Source organism: Monodelphis domestica, chromosome 1 (genome assembly GCF_027887165.1).
Source record: "Monodelphis domestica isolate mMonDom1 chromosome 1, mMonDom1.pri, whole genome shotgun sequence".
NCBI lineage: Eukaryota > Metazoa > Chordata > Mammalia > Didelphimorphia > Didelphidae > Monodelphis > Monodelphis domestica.
The window spans coordinates 122,779,771-122,806,048 of NC_077227.1; the positions used below are offsets into that span (position 1 = coordinate 122,779,771).

Consider the following 26,278-nt stretch of genomic DNA (forward strand, 5'->3'; position numbering starts at 1 on the left):
ACATAAAAGTACAAATTCTTCATCCTGTTTAAAATACACTAGGGGACTATGAAAAAACACATCCTTCTCCAGCTATCATGCTAGAAAAATGCCAGAAATGCAATGGCTTGGACTTTGATTTTTAACAGTCAATAGTTAACTCTTTGCTGCACTGTTCTACCACAAATACTGCAGAAAGGCCCTTTCTTAAAATATTCATTCAACAAATATGAAATATCTACTATATACAAAGCATAAAGCTAAGAACTGGGATGTAGATATGAAGATGAATAAGACAGTCTCTACGCTCAAGAAGAGAAATTATGTTTTCTCCAACTGGATGCCCCATAGCCATCTCAAACCAGATATGTCCAAAACAAAATCCTTTCCCAAAAATTTTGCCTGCCCCTGCTCTTTCTAATTTCCTGTTTTTATGTGAAGGTTCCAATATCTTTCTATTCAATCAGGTTTGCAACCTCAAATCAAATTTAAATCAAATTTATTTTGATTTAATCAAAATTAAAATAAAATTAAACAAATCAAAATTAAAAATAATATTAATTTAGAATTTTCAATTATTTAAAAAATTGATCCATACCCTACCTCCTGCTTCAATGGAAAAGAAAAACAAAGTTCTTATAAAAATATGCACAATCAAGCAAAAAAAAAATCCTGCATTGGCCATGTCCATAAAAATATGTCTCAATTTGCATTGAGTCCATCAACTCTATGCTAGGTACTATACTTCATCACTTGGTCACGAAGCATTGAGCAGAATTCCCATGTCTTTCAAAGTAGTTTGTCTTTACAATGCTGTTAATATCATAATAATTATTCTCCTAGTTCTGCTCACTTTACTCAGAATTTGACCATACAAGTCTCCCCAGGTTCCTCTAAAAATTATCATTTTTTTGGACCCCAATATGATATTCCATTATATCCATATATCATAATTTTTCAGCATTACACAATTTATGGGCATTATTGACAAAGACCCTTAGTTACCAGGTCTTTGTCAATACAAAAAGTACTTCTATAAATATTTTTTGAACATATGGGTCCTTTTTTACCTTTCTTATACATCTTTAAGGGTACAGACCTAGTAGTAGGATTGCCAAGTTAAAACATATATATAGTTCAGTAACTCTGGGGGTATAAATCCAAATTGCTTTCCAGAATAGTTAGAACCACTCAGAGCCCAATTACTTGTACAGGGATATGTCTATTTTCTTGCAGTCCTTCAAACAAATTTTATTTTTTTGTCATCTTTGCCAATCTAATAGTTGTGATGTGGAATTTAAGAATTGTTTTAATTTGCATTTCTTTGATTAGCTATTGGGAGGTGTTGTTTTTCCCCAATATGGCTGTTGATATCTTGGATATCTTCTGCTGAAAACTGTTTTCATAAACCGTCCTTGAATCTTGACTTTCCCTCACCCTCTTACCAATATACAATCGATTGCCAAAATATGATACTATCTTCACACCATTGCTCTCATTTCTCTCTACTCACATGACCACCAGTTTCATTCAGATCCTTACCACCTCTCACTTGGACTATATTAACAGACTGGCTTCCCTACTTTCCTCTCTCTCCTCTATAGTCTATCATTCAAACAGCTGCCATGTTGATATTTCTAAGGACAAGTTTGGCAATATTGCTCACCCATTCAAGAAGTTTCAGAGATTCTGAACTACCTATAAGACATAATGCAAACTCCTCTGTTTGACATCTATTGTCTTCCATATATAGTTCCAACCTATTTTTCAAAGCGATGTTTCAGTTAGTAAGTCTTAGTCAAAACTTGAACTGAAATCTTCTAATTAAAGCTCTGGCTCTCTACCTGCTACATTACATAGCTATAAATATACATATATATGTATATATGCATATATACATACTACACCTACGATATAGTCAAATTAATTAACTTGAAGAGTTATTGTGAGTAAAGTGACTTTCAAATCTTAAAAGTATTACATGAATATAAAGGTGTTTTGCAAATCTCAAAGTGAAATATCAATGTTATCAATATAACATTAATTAACACTAGTAGTAGTAGTAGCAGTAGTACAGTCTAATAAGGGAGATAAATGTACAAATAACTATAATACAGAGCAATATATACTAAATATAAGACCTACATAATGCTATAGGAGTTAAAAAAAGAAAGAATTTGCTCAAGGGCAGCTAAGTAGCTCAGAGGATAGAGAGCCAGGTAGGAAGTCGTGGGTTCAAGTCTAACCTCAGACATTTCTAGCTGTGTGACCCTGGACAAGTCACTTGACACCAATTATCTAGTGTTTAATGCTCTTCTGCCTTGGAACTGATACCAAGATCAATTCAAAGATAAAAGACAAGAACTTAAAAAAAAAGAGAGAGATACAGGGGTTTGGGGGAAAGAAGAAAGAAAGAAAGCTAGATGTCTCTGTGGATTGAGAGTCAGGCCCAGAGATGGGAGACCCTGGGTTCAAATCTGCCCTCTGACACTTCCTAGCTGTGTGACCCTGATTCTCAGAGATGAAAGAAAGGAAGAAAGAAAGAGGGATAGAGAGAGGGATGGGAGAGGGAGTAGGAGAGACGGAGAAGGGGAGGGATGGAAAGGGAGGGAGGAAGGGGGGAAAGAAGGAAGGAAGGGAGTAATAGAGCAAGGAGGAAGGAAGGGAGGGAGGAAGGAAAGAAAAGAAACTCCTGGTGTACTTCTTAGATAATGCATCATTCAGGAGGTACCATGAAAGCTTGGCCTTGAAGGATTAGTAGGATTTTGATGAATAAGTAGAAAAGGGATAGAGATAGCTTTTTAGGAGTAGGGACTGCTACGAAGACAAAGGTAGGACATTATTCTACATATATCAGCATGGAGTACTAATTGGTCAACTTGTACAAATATGGATAGTTAACTTAGGGACATGGGGAAGAACACTTGCCTAAGGCTTCTGGACAACTAATGACTAGAGAGTTGTCCTCAGCTTTGCTCCTTTCCTGCTCTCTATCATCAGTACCAGCTTTCCTCACTCTGAGATGGAGCAAAAAGAGTTTTCTAAGGCTCATCGCTACCCTGGGTTCCAGAAGGAAGACCTGACACTGTAGCTCATATGTGAGGCATCAACTAAGAGCCACCAAGGCTCTGAAAGAGTGACTTGTCTAGAAAGGCAGCATACTGCACAGTAAGAATCCTGAATCTAGTGTTAGAAAATCTGGCTTTGTGCTTAGACAAATCATAGAATCTTAGATTTAGTCAGAAGGGACCTCTGAGGTCTTCTCATCCAATATCTTTATTTTACAGATGAGGAAATGGAGACTCAGAAAAGGTAAATGATTTTCCTAAAGAAACAAGTAAGTTGAAGAACTAGAATCAGAATGAAATGGGAAAGGATCTATGAAGTACTTACTATGTTGCAAGCATAAGTGATAGGAATGCACATAGAATGTGGACTCATTAGGAGTCCACATTCTAATTGGTGAAGATAATACAAATAGGACAATTCAGTTTCAGGGCATACTGAAAGGCCCACTTAGGGTGCAGTGGCAGGGATCAATGGCAATTCTGGGGTACACTTTAGGAAGGGAAGGTTCTGGTGAGAATTGGATAGAATTGGGAATACTGGGATCTGGTGACCAAAAAGCCAATACTCTTTCCATTGTCTAACTCCATAATTCCTAAATGGCTTATCCTTTCAGAGTCTAGAACTATGTTTCTAACAAGATTGTTAAGAAAAAATTATAATGGCAGTTACTTTTTACTCATTACATGTCTGTAATGCTCCAAGATTTACAATGCATTTTGTTCATAAGACTTATGCAAATTCTCTGTGCATAGCAGGTTCTCTTTTCCACTATTCCACATTGTCTCAGACACCTTTAAAGATCTATATACATATAAGCTTACAGTACAATGATTTTTTGTCCACATGAAGATGCTAAGACACAAAGAGGTCAGGTTGTCAATTAACAAGTATTTAATTACTAACTTGCCCATGGTTACACTGTGGAGCAGTTAGGTGGCACAGTGGAAAGAATGTTGGTCCTGGAGTCAGGAAGGCTCATCCTTCTAAAGTTCAAATTTGGCCTCAAACACTAATTGTGTGACCCTGGGTAAGTCACTTAATCCTGTCTGCTTTAGTTTCCTCATCTGTAGAAATGGCAAACCACTGTAGTCCCTTGCCAAAAAAAAAAAAAAGGCAACCAAATGGGGTCACAGAGAGAAGGGCATGGAAACGACTGAACAACAACAAATAATTATACTGTCAGCAAATGCTGGTGCCAGAATCTGTGATACCAAGTCCAGTATTTTTTATGGTACACTACACAGTTCTTGGCAACCATCTCACATGTCCAATCTCTTTAAATAACACAAAATGCAATGTTTAAAAATATGATACTTGGTGCATGCACTCAATTTAAGGCAAAAAGATGACATTTTTATAGCAGAAGGACTATGTGATTCATTTTAACAACTAAATGAAGATAACTGAAATCTAACCTTTTTTTTTAGCTTCCTGTGTAAAAACTATTGGCTAGAGTGTGCTCTGATTTCAAGTATAGGAATACAGGCAAAATCTTACATTGATGTTTTTCTCTGTTTACTTCTATTTAAAAACAATAAAACCAAAATGCCCCTGTTGTGACTCTCTAAGAAAATAAATTTAACTCATCAGTCTGAGTCATATAATGTTTGCTATTTTGGAAGAAACAAGTCTTTCTTCAGCAAAGCTAAGAGAAACTATTTTAATTTTTCTAAATCTTGCAATAAAGTTATTTTTAACATGGGCATTACAAAATATGACCAACATCACATGTGACTTCCTGAAATCAGAATCACACCAACAGGAAAGAATGTTCCAATTAATCTCTTTAAGGTTCCAAAAAAAATACACGTGGATTAAAAAAAATAAGATAACTCCTAAGCAATGTTGGCAATGAATGGCTTTTTTTTTCACATGTAAAAACACTTTGTCTAGGTTGCTGTTTTTTTTTTTGCTATTAATGTGAGCCTTCTGGTTATCAGTTACAGTCATGAATCAAGTCAATATGGGGTCAAGAATCCCCAAAAGAGAATGTCTTAACATCATTCACTCAGCAAATTGTTAAGTGCTTTCTATTTCCAGAGATTTCTTCTAGAATCAAGAGGAGACACAAAGAGCATTGCCCTCATGGAGCTTACAATGTAGCCTAACTATATGTTGGGTTATTTAATTACATATTAAAGCAGGTTTGCAAATAAACATTTACCCAAGTAAAAATACTTGTTGGCTTGATTTAAGATAAATATTTTTTATTGATAATTAAAGAGTGTTTCTGAGTTCAATTATGCTGCTTCCAATGTGTCATAAGGAAAAGAGTTGACTGATGGAAGTTTCCCAAAGAGTAAATTAGTTATTTTCTTCTAAATTTATTTACAGGGCATATTATTGGATAAATACATGTATTCTTTGTCTTAAAATTTTTGAACTATAGAGTTGGTTACTTGACACAGTAATTCACTATTTCCTTTACGTTTTGAATTCACGCCATAATTCACTAACTACCTAATTTTAATAAATCAATTTATTTATATACAGCTTTTCAGGAACACATCTTGTGTTCTATTTTTTCATTCTTTTGATTTTGTTTTATTGTTTCTTAATGTCTTGTGAAGTCATTTGCTTGTAATTGCCCAGTTCTCATTTTTAAAGATGGAATTTCTTCCATGATCTTTTGATTCTCCTTTTCTAATTGGTCCATTCTTCTTTTCAAGTAATTCTTTTCATTCTTTGACTTCTTTGCCTCACCTTCCAGTTGGTTAATTCTGGCTTTTAGGAAAGCATTTTCTTGTTTCAATTCATATGCTTCTATTTCTAGATGATGTATTTTGCTTTTTAAACCGTTGTTTTCCTTTTCCCATGTTTCTTCAACTTGTCTTATTTGATTTTGGAATTCCTTTTTGAGCTTTTCCAGAGCCTAAGTCCAATTCCCTGGATTTTTTAATGTTTTATTTGAGGTTCTTTAGATCCCATCAACCTCTGTTAGTTCTGTTCTTTTGTGTTTATCCCTGTAGGAGCTTTTGATTATTGGCTCCTTCTTTTTTTTTACTCATTTTCCCACCCTGTGGATTGTTAACTCCCTCTGTTGGTTTACTGGAACAGGGCATTTGAGCTGCTCTGCCCTAGAGAGAATCTTCAGTGTTTTCTCTCTTCTGCTGGTATACTGAATTAGAACACTTGAGCTGACCTGCCATGCTGGTCTACCCTGATGCCAAAACTTCACCAGTCTGCTGCTTGTTTGGATTTCTGTCTTTTTTTTTTTAAGCACTTTTTAAAGATTGTTATAGAAGGATAGTCAGAGAAGTTTTGGCTTTATCTGCTCCTAAGCCACTCTCTGGACTCCACCTGCATACATATCTTGTGTAAAATAAATCATTAAAATACACTGAGCATGAGTCTCCTATTTTTTTATAGGAAAAAAAAAAAGAAAATTCTTCTGCTTGGATGGATCAAAAAATGTTTCTTTCACTGAATTTGGGTTTACCACGTGGCAATGATGTGTTTTGTTGTCAAATACATTTTATTTATATATATGAATATATGATATATATAGGAAATATATATTTTATATGTTATTGTATAAGCATAGTAATTAGGCAAAGAAATTCATACAAAGTATTGGTATTGCCTTCAGATAAGTGAACTAAATTTTTGTTTTTTCATATTTTACTGTTAGTCCTACTATATTTAAAATCAGAATCTATGTGGACAAGTTTCTATAATATTAATGACTTTTTAAAAAATCACTAACTATATCCATGACACGCCTGTGCCATAAAACATCATGCCATGATACATTGGTGAGATGCAACAATATGCCTTATTATGCAATGACCAGCCTAGTCAAACAATGACATGATGTGATGTGGCTGTCATACTATGACATGCTTGTGACATGCTGATTCACATGTCATGCCTGGTCATAAAAGACAGCCATGGGGCATGTCATACCAGTGTCATGCAACACCACACCACATGCCAGCCTGCCATACAATGACATGCAGGTGCCATGAAAGGACACACTAAAACATACCTTGATACAACACACCTTTTAATGCAATTCTATGGTATCATACAAGGACACATTAAGACACATTGTCATACAATGACCCTCCTTAGCATACTACAACGAGCTGTCATAAAACAACATGCAGATGTCACAAATTTATCATACTATGATGAGCCTTTTTATATGACAGACATGCCTCATCACACAATGACATGTCTTATGCAGTTACATGCCTAATATATATATGTCATGCTTCAATAGGCTCCAACCTTGTCATAATGCTTTGTCACACAATACTTCTATGTCATAAATGGCACAATACAATACACCTTATCATACAATGGCATGCACACCATTTGTGATGACATACCAATGACACACAATGTGTCATGTGGTTACATACCACACAAATGAAATGCCTGCATCACACAGCAGTACACTATGACACACCATGCCATACTACAACACATTAATTCTGGGACATGCCTTGTCATACTCAATATGTCCAAGACACACTGTGTCACACAAGGATATGCCTATAACATGTCTATGTCACACAGCACAATCCAACATACCTTGTCACACAACATAGTACAGTATATGCTTTTGTCATATGACATTTCAACAACCTGTCATAAGGTGACATGTTGACACATCACATCATACAACACTGTACAACATACCTATGTCATACTGTGGTGTGCCTGACATATCTATGCCATACATGACTGTTTTATACAAATTATTTGCCTGTGTCATACACAGCACTTTATAGCACCCCTTGTCAGCTGAGGAGACAAGAACTGCATCGCCTATGAAAGTAATTCCAGGTTGTCTTTACACAAGATTTCTTCTCTAGGGAAGTGGTTGTAAACCTTTTCATGAAGCATGGTCTAGTGGTCTGGATGATGTTTCTGTTTCCAGAGCTCTTGTTTTACTATTTTGATGAGGAAATCAGCAGTACCTTTGGAAGAAGTAGCCCTACTCAAAATCTCTTTATGAATTGTTCTAAACTTTCTCTTTCCTTTTCAAACCACCTACACTACCCATTTTCCTTTCTTCTCAGCAAAAAATCTTGTCTTATCCTCTATCATGGAAACTGAAGACAACTCTTCTGAGTCCCTCCAACCTTCAATTCTTTGGTTTTAATCCTCTCTTCCCTAATCTCTCCTGCTTTTCTCCAGTGTCTGAGAATAAAATGATCATCCTTCTTTACAAAGCCTTGTTTGTTTGTTTTTTTTAAACCCAACTTTCCATCTTAGAATCAATAATGTATATTGATTCCAAGGCAGAAGAGCAGTAAGGGCTAGGCAATGAGGGTTAAGTGACTTGCCCAGGATCACACAGCTAGGAAGAGTCTGAGGTCAAATTTGAACCTAGGACCTCCCATCTCTAGGTCTGGCTGTCAATCCACCGAGGCACTCAGCTGCCCCTTTTACAAAGCTTTGTTGATCCTATCCCCTCCTGTCTCCTCTGGAAGTTTGTTTCTTTGATTATCCTCCCACCCTCATCCTGAATTCCCTCTTTAACCACTGGCTCCTTCCCTAATGCCCATATCTCCTTAATCCTTTAAAAATCTTCCATCAGTCAACAAACACTTAAATATTTACTCTGTATCAGGTGCTTTATGTCAATGATGAAAAGAAAGGCAAAAAAGTACCTGTATCATAATTTAATGGGAATGCAACATGTAAACAAATAGGTATGTATATAGACTATATACAGAGGAAATGGAATACATTCTGAGAGGGGAATTCATTAGCAGTTGAGGGGCCTGAGAAAAGCTTCTTGAAGTGGGTAAAGTCAAAGAAACTAGAAGGTAGAGGTAAAGGGAATCCACTTGATTCTACCACCTACTAAGGTTATAATTGTATATTTCTTCTTTTCACAGCCAGATTCCTAGGGGAGGAACTTTCTATACTCCTTTCCTCCACTTTCTCACCTCCAATTCAACTACCAACTCTTTGCAATCTAGCTTCAGACCTTGTCACTTTCTTTTGTTCTCTCTACACATTCTCTGTACTCTCACCTACTCCCATGAGTTTGATGATAATTTCTATGCAGATGATTTCCAGGACAACAGTATATCACCAGAATAATGACAAGATGTTCCATTAGGCAGCTCAAATTCACCAAGTTCAAACCAAATCACTAGCTTTTCCCCCAAATCCTCTCATTTCCTAATCAACCAGGTTTATAACCTCAGTCATTTTCAACTCTTCCTTTTCCTTCATCCATCACGTTCAAACATTTGCCAGATATTGTTATTTCTACTCCTCTTCATCCTTTATTTTTATCCTCTTCTCTCAAATCACTCAGCCATGGTCTTAGTTCAAAGCTTATTTCTTCTTACCTGGACTCTTGTTATCAGCAATTGGTCTCCTTGCCTCTGATCTCATCCTCATCTAACCTATAATCTACCCTATTACCAAATTGTTATTTCAAAAGCATAAGTAGAAATACATTACTCTTGTGTTCAAAAAGTTTTAGCAGCTCCCAAGACCTCTTGTGTAAAATATAAGCTTTTCTGCCTGGATTTAAAAACCCTTTGTAATCTGGCTCTAGCCATCTTTTCAGGATTGACTTCTATTACTTTCCTCTAAATGCTTTAAGTTCTAGCCAAAGTAGAAATGTGCTCTCAGTGTATTCTCATGTCTATGACTATCCAAATTATCTCCCTTGTCTATAGTATTCTACCTCCTTTTATCTCAAAGGATTCCTAATTTTTCCCAAAGCTTAGCTCAAATGCCCCTTCTTACTAGAATCCTATCCTATCCACTGTACTTTGACAACTCATCAAAATCTTTTAGAATCACTGGAAGAGAACTACATTGGGTGTCTGCAGTGACCTGAGGAGGACACTGGCTGTATGGAAAACACTGTGATAACCTTTTAAGGAGAGTAAATTCTTAAGAACCAAAGTATTTGGAGATCAACTCATTCTTTGCAATGCACAGGTGAACAAAGCAACTGCCTTTCTCAATTCTGCAATTTGCAAAGGAAAAGTCAGAAATCTTTATGAAAAGATTTCTAAGGGGACAGCTGGGTGGCTCAGTGGATTGAGAGCCACACCCAGAGATGGGAAGTCCTGGGTTCAAATTTGATCTCAGATACTTCTTAGCTATGTGACCCTGGGCAAGTTACTTAAACCCCATTGCCTAGCCCTTATCACTGGTCTGCCTTGGAGCCAATGCCCAGTATTGATTCTAAGATGGAAGGAAAGGGTTTTATTAAAAAAAATCCTGCCCCAAGTTTATACTTATCTGGCATGGGACTATACTCAAAACATATTATAAAAGATAAACCAAAAAGCTGTGAGAATTAATAGGAAACTGTAACTAATTGGCTTCTTTCTAGAAAGTACTTTGTATATTTACTTTGTATTTAATTTTCTGAGCACAGGTACCTGTTATCCTCCTCTCCCCCTGATTGAATATAATTTTTTTGCAGGTAGGGACTTCATTTTATCTTTGTATATGCAAATGTATAGCATACAGCTGGTACCCAATAAATGCTTGCTGAATAAAAGACTGGTCAGATAGCTGAGTACAATAAGGAGTCAACATTTTGCAATGGAAAATCACTGAATCTGGGAGGAATAAGAAGACTTAGATTTTAGTCCTGGTTGAGCCAAACAAAATATCAGAAACTCTACTCCCTAAAGCGTGCATACTTTATAGTAAAGATTCTTAGTAAATGTTTTTGGAAAGAAAAAACCCTCATTTTACACAGAATTCTGATAAACATGGCTTTTGGTTTCTAGCCCATAGTAGATTAGATGTTCCAATCTAAAAGGAGAGAGAGGGAAATGGAAGTGACAATTAACAGCAAGGTAGAAGATAGAAGCAGGCGTGAGAATTAAACAGCTGTTTGAGATCATTTAGTTGGCCTTGAATATTATATTATTACACAGGACAATATTTAATGTTCATAAAGATGATTGAATAAATAAGAAAAGGTGAAATCAAGTTCAATATCCTATGTTTAGGAATGGAAGGAAGTATGTAATATATTTTGGAAAGATTTTCATCCAAGATGTTTAAAATTAAAAGGGTTTGTGTCTTAAAGGGGTGATTAATCAGGAAATCTCAGGATTGGGAATAACTGGTATCCAGAGCAATTTGTTACCTCTGCAAAGGTTCTGGATCAACAAAATGTTACTATATTCATAAACTAAGTTTTTCACTTGTAGGTAACTTAGATAAACATTTGTTCTCTGGGATGTGATAGTCATTATTATCCATGAATTTCAAGGCTAGAATCTGCTCCAGCTAAGGTGCCATTCTTATTATATGGGCTCTCAGTAGGAAGCTTACTAAAGTTAGTATCTATTAACCACTGACTCACCTAAATTTGTGCAGATACTCTTTTCTTAACTGCTATTCTTCAAGGTTGAGATGTACAGGGTATTCAGGAAAGACTGGTATCTCTGGCTTGCTGAACTCCTTTTCAGGACTTCTTCCTTCCTTTGGTGTCTACCTGTCACCTAGTTCTCACCTGTGGCTCCAAGAAGCTATAGCATGTAAAGTGGTCATATCTTGGTAAAACTGCCTCAGCATGTGGGCTGAACAAGGGTAACTCAAGTGCCTCAAAGCCATTGGTGAGTCAGAAGGGTGCCCCCAGCAGCAGGGGAAGATGAGAACAATTTTTTCCAATGGCCATGAAGGCAGCAGAGACATGCCCTGTGAAGGCCTTAGAGATTAATTGGACAGCAAAGAAGCAAGGTCATCTAGTGAGCTATCACTAGTCATCTTGACTTTTGCTTTGCCACTAGACTTTGACAACTTTGAAAGAGGGACTTTGCACAAATTTATTTATTTATTATTTATGCACAAATCAAAAGACACCACCCATACCATTTTACCTTTTACCATTTTACTATTTTATCATTTTATTATTTTATTCCTGCCCCAAAAGTCCTGTGGTGACAGGCAAATGATGAAGCAACAAGTGCAGATACTCTGGTAGCTGGAGTCACAACTCAACACAAAGACAGCCCAAGGCACAGAGTCACCTTCTCACTGGAAGCTGCAGTGGGATTCAGCAGCCTCCTGGATATCTAAGTAGCTTTTAAAAAATACTGAATTGCTTACCTCCTGGTGTGAGGAAGTGGCTAGAAAAGGTTCCATAAAAATTGTCTGCCTGAAGCAGCCTGCTGTACCTACACCTGGCCTGTTTTCTGCAGCAAGTAGAGAGCTTATCTTATGGCCAAAACACACACAAAAAAATGTACCCAAACTTTTCTGAAGATGATTCTACTCACCATTTGTATATGGAATGTGCATACATTTATGGACAGCATGAAATCAGAACTGCAGTAGTTCAAAAGAAATACGAGATGCACAAATTTAGAGATATTTCCACCACAGATGTTCATATGGACTATTTTTGCCTGACCTATGTTCTGAGCTGATCAGCCATAATCAGACACATTATACATTGATCCCAACATAGTGAGGTCATTTTAGTCTCTTCAAGTATGAAGAACAACAACCAAACAAATCTACAGGGTGACCAAGAGTTGGTGGGGCACATTTGTGATCAAGAGACAGGAAAGGATAACAAAGGGCTTACAACTCTATGTCTGGAATATTCATTTTCTAGATTATGATGCTAGTAGTAATGAAATCTTCATAAAGATAAAGAATAATTTTTAAAAGAGCACACTATGATTGGTACGCATGTATTGATTCAAACTTAAGGGAGGGGATTAAGCTGGTTCAGGGGTTCTTAACCTTTTAGGTCATCAGACTCCTTTGACAGTCAATTTTGGCAAAGTTAACAATTTCTTCTCAGAACGATGTTCTTAAATGCATAAAGTGAAACATAAGATTACAACAAAACTAATTATATAGCAATGTTTTATTGTAAAAACAATAAATTATGGGCCCCAGGTTAAGAATTCCTATAGTATATTTTCTCTAAGGTCCCTAAGACAATGTGTTTTCACGCCCAACAATATTATGTATGCTTATCCCCCCCAAATAATAATAATTTATATTTATAAAACTCTTTATAGTAACAACTTTATACTAATTGACTTACATGTGATCCTAACAATAAAGTCTTTGTGATGAGAGAGACTATGCATAATTATCTTCATCTTACAGATGAAATAATTGATTCAGGAAAATTAAGTGATTCACTAGTGAACAAAGAAATTGGAATTCATACATGGTATCCTTGACTCCTAACCAAAGGTTCTTTCTCTAAATCAGGCTGCCCTTCCTTTCCATTAAATATTTTCCATTGTGGGTATTTCAAAAGCTACAGTATAAATTGAATCAATGTAACTACATGGTAAAAACAAAATGACCAATGAAAATTTGCATTTATGGTACCCATATATGGCTAATGTGATAGAATATGGCTGAAGAGAATAAAAGCCAACTGTATAGTTGGAAATTCTTGAACCCCTAAATACTACATTATCCAAAATTCCTTTCTGCATTACCTAGAATGCTTTTCCTTTTCCTGTGTCCTCAAGTTTATGTGATTTTTTAAAGTTTTCTGTGACACATCCCTCTCTCTTTTATTCTTCGCTAGTTAGGCAGGTTTTACTCTAGCTTTTTATTTCAAGTACTTATTAATAAAACTCTTAAAATATAATACTTTAGTTATATATTAATTTTAAAACCCACACAACCAAGGGAAATTAGGCAAGCTTAATTCAACAGGTCAAGCTAGGACCATCAAAGGACCACACAGAAGTAGCCAATATGGTCTATAGCCATTGAAATCATTCAACCCAGTGAATTCTACAAAGTTCAGCTACAGTACTTGGTTGCCACACATGTCACCAAAGACTCAAAGAGTTACCAGAATCAGGAGATTCTGTTCTTTTGATACTGAAAAAACATAATAATAACCTCATTCAAAAGTAAATGTGCTCTCATCTCTCCCTTCCATAGTTAAATAAAAAATATGACAAATATTAGAGCAACTATTCACATTACAATAGCATATCAAAGTGACAAAGGGCATACTGTATTGGAAAGAGTCAGAAGACCTGACCTCAAATCCCAACTTGGCTATTTGCCATCTGTGTCATCTTTGACCTCTCTGGACCTCATTTTCTTCATTTCTAAAATAAAAAACTTGGAATAGATGAGGTCTGACGTCCTTTCCAGCTTTAAATCCTAGAATATTCTTATCTCATATATTACCCCTTTTGATCCTCCTAAGGGGCCTTGAAATAGGTTATATTATAAGGTCATAAAAGTAGTCAAAGACCAAGCCAGGACTTCAACTCAGGTTTCCTTATTTCTACCCTACTGTTCTATCCAAGAGCATATAGTATAAATGAGAGCTTCTTTTGTATATTATACAAAACAAATCTTTTGGAATTTAGCAGTGGGTAGGGACTTAGAGCTAATTTAGTCCAATCTGCTCATTTAAAAGAAGACAGCTAACATTTATATAGCACTTAGCATATGCCAGGCAGGGCAGCTAGGAGCATTGGGTTGTGAATCAGGAAGATTCATCTTCCTAAGTTCAAATATGGTCTCTGACACTTACTAGTTATTTGACTCTAGGCAAATCAACACCCTATCTGCCTCAGTTTTCTTATCTGTGAAGTGAGCTGGAGAAGGAAATGCAAACCACTGCAGTACCTTTACCAAGAAAATCCCAAATGAGATCATAAAGAGTTGGACATGACAGAAATGACTGATAAAAAACAATGTGCCAAGTCTTATGCTAAGCACTTGATTATCTCACTAAATAGTCATAATAATTGCTAACATTTATTTAGTACTTACTTTCTGTCAGACACTATGCTAATCATTTTATCATCCCAACACTCCTATGAGGAAAGCTCTATTATTATTCCCGTGTTACAGATAAGGAAACTGGGCCAGACAGAAATTAAGTAACTTGCCCAGTAACATATAGCTATTAAGTGTCTAAGGTCAAATTTGAACTCAGGTCTTTCTGACTTCTGGTTTGGGGCTCTAGTTGCTTCTCAGAAAGGCAAAAAGCACCTCACACTAAAGTCACACAGAGAAGGAGTAGCTAGCTGAACCAGAATCCATGGGGACCCACAGATATTTCCCCAAAGCCACCATGGCTTTCTTCAGGGAAGAAAGCAATTTATCTATTTTCTTTTCAAGAGTGTTGCATCTTCATATACACTACCTCAGTTCTTCCCCTCCTTTACCACCTCCTGGTGATGAGAAAAATAGATCCTTTGGGAATTTCAAAGTTGAAAAAAAACAATTAAAAAAACTATCTTTGATTAAAATGAAGGAAGAAAAAGCAGTTCTCTGTTTAAGACATCAATCCTCTGATTTGTGCCAGTTCTCCAGACGTGCAAAGAGAGAGAGCTCTCCTTGAACCTGGCAGTGTTTGTGCAAACACTGTTCTGCCTCCTTTATCTGCTCTGATACTAGAACGATAATGGAAATAGCAGCCTTGGCTGGCAATCTGCATCTAGAATTCATGAAATATTTTTAGATGTAAAATATGAGAGAAAAACATAAACGGTTCCACAATGTTAGCATGCTTTGTATGCAGTAAAGCAAAACAAAGCAAGTTGTGTAAATATTTAAGAATGAAAAGGAACCGGCTCCAGCAAACATCTGGGATAACAGAACTAAGTAGGCTACAACTTCTAGTGAGAAAAATCAGCAGGAAGGTTACCAAGATGATAGCAATTTAAATTCCATTTCATATGCACATTCCAAGCCCCTTCTGTAAACCAATGTTAAATAAAATTATCTGTCACTTAAGTGTTACTACATAATTGGGCAGCTTCCCAAAATCAAATAGATGTTTTTCTTTCATTAAAATACTCTATTACCATTTCAAGCAACATTTTGCAGAGACCACAAAATAAGCAGAAAACAGCATTCAAAACCTGACTCTTAAAAATGACTCCCTTTAGATTAGAAGTTCTATAATGGCAGCGACTGTCATTTGCCCCTTTTGTATCCCCGGTTCTTAGAAATGTGACTGAAACAGAGTAGGTATTGCCTGTTTATTGACTGATTTATTGAATCATTAACTGGGAAGAATTTGCTATATTTATCTAGGTTACCTAATATTGCTAGAAAGTTCAGATTTTATTTTCTGATATTAACATTTAAAATTGTTAATTTCACTTAAATTAACAAAATAATAAGTTATATAATTGGGTGTGGGAAGCCGCCTCAATAGTAACAACAATATTCATAATAACTAGTACTATTACTAGCTACCTTGTACTTAGGTAGCTCTTTAAGATTTGCCAAGTGCAAATATTATTTTTTTGTCCTCACAACACTGGAAGGTAAGTGCTATAATTATCCATATCTTACAAATGATATAATTATCTCTATTTACAAATAAGGAAACTGACTTAGAATGAGATGAACTAACTTGCCTAGAGTGACACTGTAAGTCAAAAGTATCGGAGGCAGAATTTGAACTCAGGTTTTCTGGAACTAAAGGTTATGAGTCTGGGTCACCTGACTTCAGATTCAGTACTCTATGTATTCTACCACCTAATTATTTTCATTACCAACATTTTGGAAACAAATCAATCTTCTCCAGATCTTCATGCATCACTGGGCATCAGGGTGGTTAACTAAATCTTTCTACCAAGACAGTGTTCATAAATATCCCTAGATATCAGTGAGGCTTTCTTTAAATCCTCTTCTGCCAAGTGTTACAGGAAGCCCAAACCCATCCTTTGCACCCCAACTATGTTTTTAACTGTTCATCCTGGGGGTTATTATTAATTCTCTTGAGCAATGATTCTGATTGTTTCATCTTTATATTTGTATCCCTAGTGGCTAGTATTGTGCCTAATCAATGTTTACTGGTTCTGGAACATACTCTAGTTTCTCTACCTGTCATCCAGTGTAGTAAGAACCATTCAATAATAGTATCCATAGTAAACTCAAAGGATATAAGCATTTAGCTCTCCCTCCTTACCTCCATCTCTTGGAATACTTATCTTTCTTCAAGGCTTAACTTTCCACTTCAGCAAGGAGCATTTCCCAATTTCTCTGGCTGCTAGAACCTTCTCTAAAATTACCTTCTAAGAGGCAGCTAGTTGGCTCAGTGAATAAAGTGCCAGGCCTGGAGTTGGGACATCCTAGGTTCAAATCTGGCCTCAGACACTTTCCAGCTGTGTGATCCAGGATAAGTCCAATTGCCTATCAGTTGGCTCTCTTAGAACTGATATTTAGTATCAATTCTAAGAGAAAAGGTAATAAAATTACCTTTTATCTAATTTTATGTATTTTATATGATAAATGACATATTGTTTCTCTTAGTAGAATGCAAGTACTATTAAATAATGAACTATCTTTTTTGTCTCTATATTCTTTATGTTTGTCACAGTTTCTGGCACATAGTATTTTTTAAATGCCTGTTGAATTACTGACTGATCCAGATAGGTTTTTTTGAATAAATACTATTAGTATTTAAAAATATATAGGATTTTTAATACTAAATTAAAAGAGAGGGGAAAGAAAAAAAGTTCTTTCAGTTAAGTGAGCAGAGCAAAGAGAGAGACTCACACCTGCAGCACTTAACCAAAAGGACAAGCTCCGAAAAAAAAGAGATCCGTAGCATGGGTCTCAGCCAAATTTATCTCCTTAGCATCCTTATGTAAAATGAGGACATCATTTAAAAGGATGCTGGGAATGTAGCTCAGGTGTTGCAAATTCTCCATCTGTGCAATCCCCAATGAGTAAGTCAACAATCAGATAGAAGAGTGGTAGTACAAGGATGACTAAACTCTCTAAGGTACATTTTTCCTACCAATTCTGCTCTGAAGACTTTTACTTTGAGCAGTGGCCATATACATTTTTGGTATCAAGAGTCCATCTGCATATACATAATGTTCTTATTTAGATAGCTTTATCAGCCCCAGAAGCCCCAATTTCATAATAAAGGCTCTATATTTTTCCACCCTATTTGAAAAAAATCATGACTTTTAGATATTCTTGAAACCAAACTGTTTGTCTATGAAAACCTCCAATCTATGAAAACCTTGGATCTTCTGATTATCAGAGTAGCTCAATTTTGAAAGTCTAGAATTTCTTTATGTTGGTTTCTGCATTTGTTTAGTGAGGTCCTTGTTGTATATAAGTATGTTGATGCAGTGTAAAACATCCTGAATCATAAAGTTAGAGCACTGGGATTTGAATTCTGCCTTTGATATTTGCTAGATGTACAACTGAGGGAAAGTCATTTAATCTCACAGGATTTAGTTTCAATGTAAAATGAATTAGACTAGACAGCCTCTGACATCCTTTCTAAATCTAGATTCTGTAAATCTATGAGCCCTTGGGGAAATCCTATGGATTTAGCCTAAGACTGAGGAATCTGTCCCTTTATGACTAAGCTCAATTCCCTACTAGATGGAAAAGTTACCTAATAATTGATATATCACAGATGACATAAGACACTGTACCAAGACCATCTCTGGATCTGAATGCAAAGTCACATTTCAATGCTTTATCTTTACCATCTATAACCTTTAGGGTTTCCCAACAGCTCTATGAGATTTCTGTGGAGTCTAAGTTCTGTCCTGATGTAGTTCAAATGGTTCAATATTTCCCTGGGGGACCCAAACTGCATTCTTTTCCATGGAAAGTTCCCAGAATTCTAGAGTTCATTCTAGTCCTGAAGTAAAAATCTGAGGATGCCTGCAGGTCATAGTAAATTCCACGTATTTCAGTTTTGCATCTATACATCTATACAAAGGCCCTTTCCGAGTTTTGTAGAACTACAAAAGTACTGGCAAAGTAACCATTCCCCAGTCAAGGTGTGCCCTTCAAATGTAGCTGTTTTGGCCCCAGAAGTTTTTGTACAACTTTTCACTCAAAAGTATGAGAACCATTAATTTATGTCAGGCAATGGGAGTTCTCTTTGAAAGTACCTAGTTGTTAATATATCATTTAAAATGATAAGAATAATATCTTAATCTATATACTTTACAGTTTTCTCTTTTTAAAACCTCTCAATCCACTGAGCCACCCAACCACATTCTAACTTAATAGTACCTAAGTTCATTTCATCTTCCCAACAATCATGTGATTGAGAGCAAAGCTATTAGTAATGTCTCTGTGTTATAAAAGAGGAAAACAAAACTAGTCATTTGACAATCATTTATTGTTTTTATTATTCAGTCATATCTTCTTGGCCCCTTTTTACGTTTCTTGGCAAAGGTACTGGAGTGGTTTGGCATCTCCTTCTCCAGCTCATTTTATAGATAAGGAATCTGAGGTAAATAGGGCTATATGACTTGCATAGGGTCGCACTACCTAGCAAGTGACTGAGGCCAGATTTCAATTCAGGAAGATGAGTCTTCCTAACTTGAGGCTCAACAACCTACTGAGCTACCTAGCTGTCTGATCATTTATTGTCTCCTAAGTGGGAATCATGTGGCAGGAAAGAATGAACAATGTACAAATTCCTTTGGTATTTACCCAATGCCAAGCAATCTAAAGGAAGACCTTCAACCTGGAAAGTGGACCTTCTTAAGGAGGACATATGGGAAGAGCATGGATAAGGTTAGATGGTAAGGACCATATTTACCAACACTCCTTGCCATGTAGAGTAGGCTAATTTTCCCCCTAAAAGATCAGGAAGTTGTCCCAAGACTTAGTTTATTCAAGAGGCTAAGCCTAAGTCCCAATACTATTGACTGCCTTTCTGGTCACCTAAGGGAATAGAAATGGCCAGCCCACATGGAGTCAGAGCTCTTAGAATTGGCTCCATGACACACCACACACTGTTCTGTTGACCAGCTGTGTTTTTACATAGACATGAAAGGACTATGCCTTCCTGAACAATTGCTTCATACTTACTAAATACCCTTTAAATGCAATGGCTAAATAAACCTTTATTTGCAAATTGATGAATGACCTATAAATGTTTTATTTCATTATATTCTTGAACCTGAGCTATCAGCTTTGCCTGGCCTGACCCAAGTTAAGAATAGTTTGTAATAAACTGCACAGGATGAGACAGCAAGGCTGGGTTACACTCTGAACTGTTGGGGATAGTACCCACATCAATGAAATCAAAGAACTACCAAAGTATTTGAATGCAAAGCACAGTGATTCAGGAGGTTAAATGATTTGCCTAAGATCCCATGGTTAGTAAATAGAGAAGCTAAGACTAAGAGAAAAATTAAAGTAAGAACAAGAAAATTGGGTTCTAGGTCAAGAGCTTTCTATACAGTTGGGCTTAAGAAAGAAAAGACTTAGTTTTCTTTTTTCATAGAGGAATACTGATTTCCAGATTGTCAGAGAAATAGAAAATGGTAAACACAGAAGGGAACCTCAGAACAACAGTCAGGCACAGAGACCAGAAGGAGAAAAAGAAAACAAAACAAAAACAAAAAAACAAAGAATTCAGCTCCATTGCCACTAGAAACAAAATTACTCATTGGTACTAGCCTCCATCACACTGGTGAACACCACTCCTGAGGTACACAATGTCATATGAAGCAGCACAAATGTTTCATCTGAACTTACAACTCCTCTTCAGTTTGGCTTTCCTATTTTCAAGTAGCACATCCCAAATGTTTCACTGAACAGAATTCCCTGTCTGCTAGGTGCCTTCTTTTCTTGGGACTTTCAAATCCAACACAACTATATTGATGCAGTGTCACAAAGGAGGAAAAAAATCTAGAACCCTTTTTTCTATGGCTCTAGCCAACCAAATTCTATAAACCAAATTCAAAAGGAAGCACAAACCTCTTGATTAGAGCTAGAGTACTTAGGAATACAGAAGAGTTTATTGGTATGCCTGATCTAAAGAGGGCCTGTGGGTTGAAACAAATGATAATCTTCAGGTTCATTTGTTATTGCAGGTGAATTTCAAGATCAGTCTTATTAAAATCAGAAATACCTGACTAGAATTCCTACTGCAGCTACATGGAGACAACGGTGAACATAAGAACTATATATTGGTACCCAAACCAACTGTTTCATAGAACAGTCTTACTTGCTTTGCTTATAGAGTAAAACGAAAAACATTTAGTGTTAAGATTAAAAACTCATCAGAAAAGTAGTATTCCCCCCACCATAGTCAGCATGTTGAAGAGAGGAATTCATTAATTGGGAAAACTAGTAAGTAATTTAATCAAGAAAGAATTATTTCTGAAATGTTAGATGTGCTAGATATTTCAGGGCACAGAGAAATCAAAGATGTGTTCCCTGCCCTCACTAATTGCAGGAACCAAGACCAAACTTTCATCTTTCCCCCATTGCTCCTGTGCCTCAGTCACATAATGCTCTTTCCCAGCATGTAGCAGACACCTAAAATGTTGACTGATTGAGTAAAAAGAAAACTCTGGAATGATATGGTAAGAACACAATAAAGTTAGATAAGTTTACAATATAGTCTATAATTAAATGCCAATTGAAAAGTATAGATAATAAATGCCACAGTAATTTTTAGAAGGAAAAGAATATGTTAGACTAGCATGATCCCAAAAGGCTTCACAGAGCTGAAGCTTGGCATGGACTTTAAAGTATGAATAGGATTTAGATTGGCAAAGAGAATTATGAAAAGCATAATAATTCCAATCGTTGAAAAGAAAGTTGGAAGATGGCATTATTTTTGGGTGGGGGAGGAGAATGGAAAGTAGAAGGATAAGTGATGAGTCAATTTTAGATAAGTAGATTTGCGAAGAAATGCCTAAGTGTTAGAAATATTGAAGTGGATCTTAGATAAGATGTAAAGAAGAGATATGAATTCCAGAAAATTCAAACTGTGAAAATAGATGGGCTCTCCAGAAAGAGAAGAAAAACCTAAAAAAGGCAATATGATAAAGATTGTTAAATATCATTTTCCAGAATTTGTTAAAACAATCCAACCAGCAGAAAGAGAAATAGGACTTTTTGTGAAACCTAGATGCAGAAGGCGTAGTAGATCACTGAGAGACACTGATCTAGAAGTAAGAAGACTTGAATTCTAATTCGGCCTCTTCTATCTACAAGCTGTGTGAGCTCAAGGCAGTCCATTAATCTTTCCAAGCCTCTGGCTCCTCATTTGATTTTTTAAACAAGTATTTAGGAGAGAGATGTGTATGAAATGAGAAACCTGTGATGATAACTCAAAGGATTGTTATGAATATTGAATGAGATAAATGCATGTGAAAATGCTTTAACTGCAAGATTTATACAAATGTACCGTCTTATATTGTAATGATTACTGAAAAATGTAGCAGTAGCAACAACTATCCACAGCCCCATTTGGGTTTTCTCTTACACTTGTGTAGGAGGAAAATCAAATCAGTGTTAGAGAAATATAGAGGCTGTTGAAATTTCAATGAGCAGAACTGCAAGTCAGCTTAAAATTTCTCACCAGTTTCCTACTCCTAACTGTTATCAGAGACTGGAATTTGTCTCAGTCTAAGACTCTGATTCAATGCTAAAAGCATCTCTGTACTATGGCCTCACAACTCACAGGAAGATCAAGTCTGCCAATCACAACAGGGTCATGCATATGAATTGAGCAAGTGAGAATTCTGAAACCCTTTGGTATTGAGAATTTTGACTGTTTGACCTCTCCTAAATCATTATTTATCATTCTGAATATAAGACTATAACCTCCAAGAGGTCAAGGATTATGTGTTATCTTAACTTTTCAACCCTTTCTCTCCTTTTCTTCACTCAAACATCTAACATAATGCCATTTTCCTGAGTTTGATAGGTATTTTGAAAATCAACATTGAATAATCAAAACACAGTCTAGTACAGTCTTAATATAATGGAGAAATTGAACTACTGTTAAGCTGACTGATGCCAGCCTCAAGAATACAAAGGATATTGTTTTATTGAAAAGATGACAGTCCTGGGGGCATTTTGCTCTCACATATTCTTTACTGGAACTCCACATGCTTTCCCAATTCAGTCTTGCCATTATTTATTCTGCTGGTGTTTTCATTGGTAATATTTAATTTGACTCTGCCTGAACATCTGGAGAACGGGTGTGAGATCCCCATTTTGGCAGAAATCAGAACATTTTGACATAGGGTTGAATGTCAATGTATGTGTTGAAGGCATTTACATAATATGGCTTCAGTTCTGATTCTGTGGGTGCCAACTTCTCTTTCCTATGCAATATTCTCACATTTCAATAGAATGAAAATCAAAAACCAGGGGAAAAAGGGAGCAAAGTCTGATAAGGAGCTTCCCAGGTATCATTTACAAAATGTTAATATTATGGAGGCATCTTATGCCACAAGTAGCCCTTTGTCTATAAAAACCCGTATTTATTTTCCCCCAAGATTTAAAATGAGTAAAATTTAGTCTTGGCTGTTTTATAACCAAGAAAGCATTTGGAACTCCTGGAAAACTTAATGTCTGTACCAATCACTTGGATATTTTATCTCATACTGCCTTGCACACACCATTCTATATTTTCTCAACATATCCCACAGTAGGAGTTTCATGGAGCAGTTCTTTTTCAGGATTCCATAGATACTACTGTTGTAAAGAAAGAGATATCTTTTAGAAGGCTATGGAGTTTACTGATATAAATGGCTACCATTCAACCGAAAGGGGAAGGGAAATTTTGCTATAGTTCTGTTGTGTTGACTCTTCATTACCATGCTTGTGGTTTTTTTTTTTGTTTGTTTGTTTGTTTGTTTTGGCAAAGAGACTGGAGTGGTTTGCCATTTCCTTTGCCAGAACATTTTACAGATAAGGAATTGAGACAAATAGGGTTAAGTGAATTGCTCAGGGTACATAACTAGTAAGTGTCTGAGGTCAGATTTGAGCTTATGAAGATGAGTCTTCTTAATTCCAAGCCCAGTGCTCTATCCACTGTCCTGGTGGAAAGGGTAATAGGTTATGATAAATAATGAAGTAGACTTTAAATATGAAGGTCTTTCTTCAGTTAAATGTACATTTTTGTATATTTCCAAACATACATTTGGAAAAATGTCTCACCAGTTTTCAGGAATGGAATGCTACTCACTAGCAAGCAATGTGCTAAATATTGACAGAATTACAGAAATTTCATGAGAAGGGACCACATCAGTCATCTAATTCAAACCATACCTGGAAGAAATCTTTTTGATTGTTTGCCCAATAAGTAGTGAGCCAGAATCTTCTTGAAGCCCTCCAGGGAGTTGTACTCATCATTTTCCAAGGCAGTCCATACAACATTTGGACAGCTCCAATTATTAGGGAGTTTTTGGCGACATAAAGCTTAAATTTGCCTCTTTGCAACTTCTATTCATTATTCCTGGTTCTTCCCTCTTGGACAAAACACAAGAAATCTATTTCATCTTCTTCATGATAGCCCTTCAAATATCTGAAAAGATGTACCAAGTCACCATAGAGTCTTCCCTTCTTTAGGCTAAACACCTCCAGTTTATTCAACTGATCATCATATAGTTATTATTTAACATGTACACTGGTATTCAACCATATGTCAGAATGTTTCAGATTCTGCCAAGCAGGGATCCCGCAATCACTCTCCAAATGTTCGGGCAGAGTCAAATTAAATATTAAGGCCATATGCAATGAATTGAAGGTCCTCCAATCTCCTAAATGCCTTCTTCTAAATGCTCTACAGCAGTGGTGTCAAACTCAAATAGAAACAGATTCAATGGGCTGCATAGAGACTTAGAAAATCTATGCTGTAGTGTATTTTTATTTAATTTGTTAAACATTTCCCAAATACATTTTTCTAGGGAGTTGTGTAGCCTGGGCTATGAAACTGATACCTCTGTTCTAATGCCCTCCTTAAGATTTGAGATCAGATCTGAACAGAATATTTTAGATGTGGGACTATAACCACCTTATTCCTAAAGTGTCTTATTTTCTGTCCCGAGACTATCAAATACATCTCTTTTATGTAACTGTTAATATAGGGAACAGCATGGTATAATTTTTAAAAGCACTGACCTTGGAATTAAAAAAAAACAATTAGATTGAGCAACAGGAAATCAAATCACAAAATACTTCAGTATAATATTCTAAGATCTTCATTTGTCTAATCTAAACTAACCTAATTGGCTAGTTTGACATAAAAGAGCTAAAGTTCTAATGCTGGTTTTGTCCCTAAATAGCTATATGATCTTAGACAAGAAATTCAATCAATATGGATATTGATTTCTTCAGCTGTAAAATGAGGGAGTTGGATTAGAAGACCTCTAAAATCTCTTTGGGTCAGCTAGATGGAACAGTCAGTAGAATGCTAGGCCTAAAGTCAGGAATGACTAATCTTCCTGGGTTCAAATCTAGTCTCACACACTTGCTAGGTAGTATAACCCTGGGCAAGTCACTTAATCTTATCTGCCTTAGCTCTTCATCTGTAAAATGAGCTGGAAAAGGAAATGGCAAACCACTCCAGTATTTTTGCCATGTATACACCAAATGGGGTCACAAAGACTCAGATATAACTAAAACGACTGAACAACAACAACAAAATCTTTCAGTTTTGAAATTATTGCTATTATGATATACTATCTTATATTTAGAATCCTTCATCTATTCAAGTGACTGCTATGGATTATACTGATTGATAATTACCAAAGAAAGCTTAATAAGTGATGCATATTCCACAGATGATGGTGTCCATGAAAATATATGATTTTTAATGCCCTCAAAAGATAACAAATAAAACTAATTCTTAATTATAGTCTTATCATTCTTCACCACATACCTCTCAAGTATCAAGTCAATGGCTAGAGAGGATTGCTAGTCCAAGAAGCTGTCTAATATAACAAATAATACATTTAAAGAAATAAAAAGAGAAAAATCAGTAAAGCTGATTGATTAATGTATCAAAGTCTGATTGATTAATATATCAAAGTCTGAACCTCCCACCTTTATAAAGTTATGAAGATGTCTTCTCATATCTCTTCTTTGCAGAATGTTTGTTCTTTGTAATTTTGCAATATTTGCTTTTGATTGCTCTTTCTTTTTAAACTGTTGTCATTGTATATATTGTTTTATTGGTCCTTATTACTTTATTCTGAATCAGGTCCTACAAATTTTTCTATGCTTCTCTGGATATATATTAATCATGTATTATGGCACAGAAATATTCCATTATATTTATGCACTAAAGTTTATTCTTCTTTTCCCCATCATTGAGAATTGACTTTCTTTCAAATGATTTATCACAAAAATACTGCTATAATTATTTTTGCATATATGCGAACTTTTTTCATAAAAGTTTTTTGTTTCCTTAAGAAACCTAACATAGTAAGGTAAATATTTTACTGTTTACTATCTGTGATGATGCTCTATTTTTATTTATTCCTACAACTAAGCTCTGACTATGGCATTACTGCTATATCAC

General features: G+C 35.8%; 1 protein-coding gene across 3 annotated transcripts in view; it reads right to left on the reverse strand.

The window, feature by feature from the left end:
- Positions 1–26,278, reverse strand: part of ARNT2 (aryl hydrocarbon receptor nuclear translocator 2) — a 268,147-nt gene that overhangs the window by 141,973 nt on the left and 99,896 nt on the right. The gene's annotated exons all lie outside the window — the stretch shown is intronic.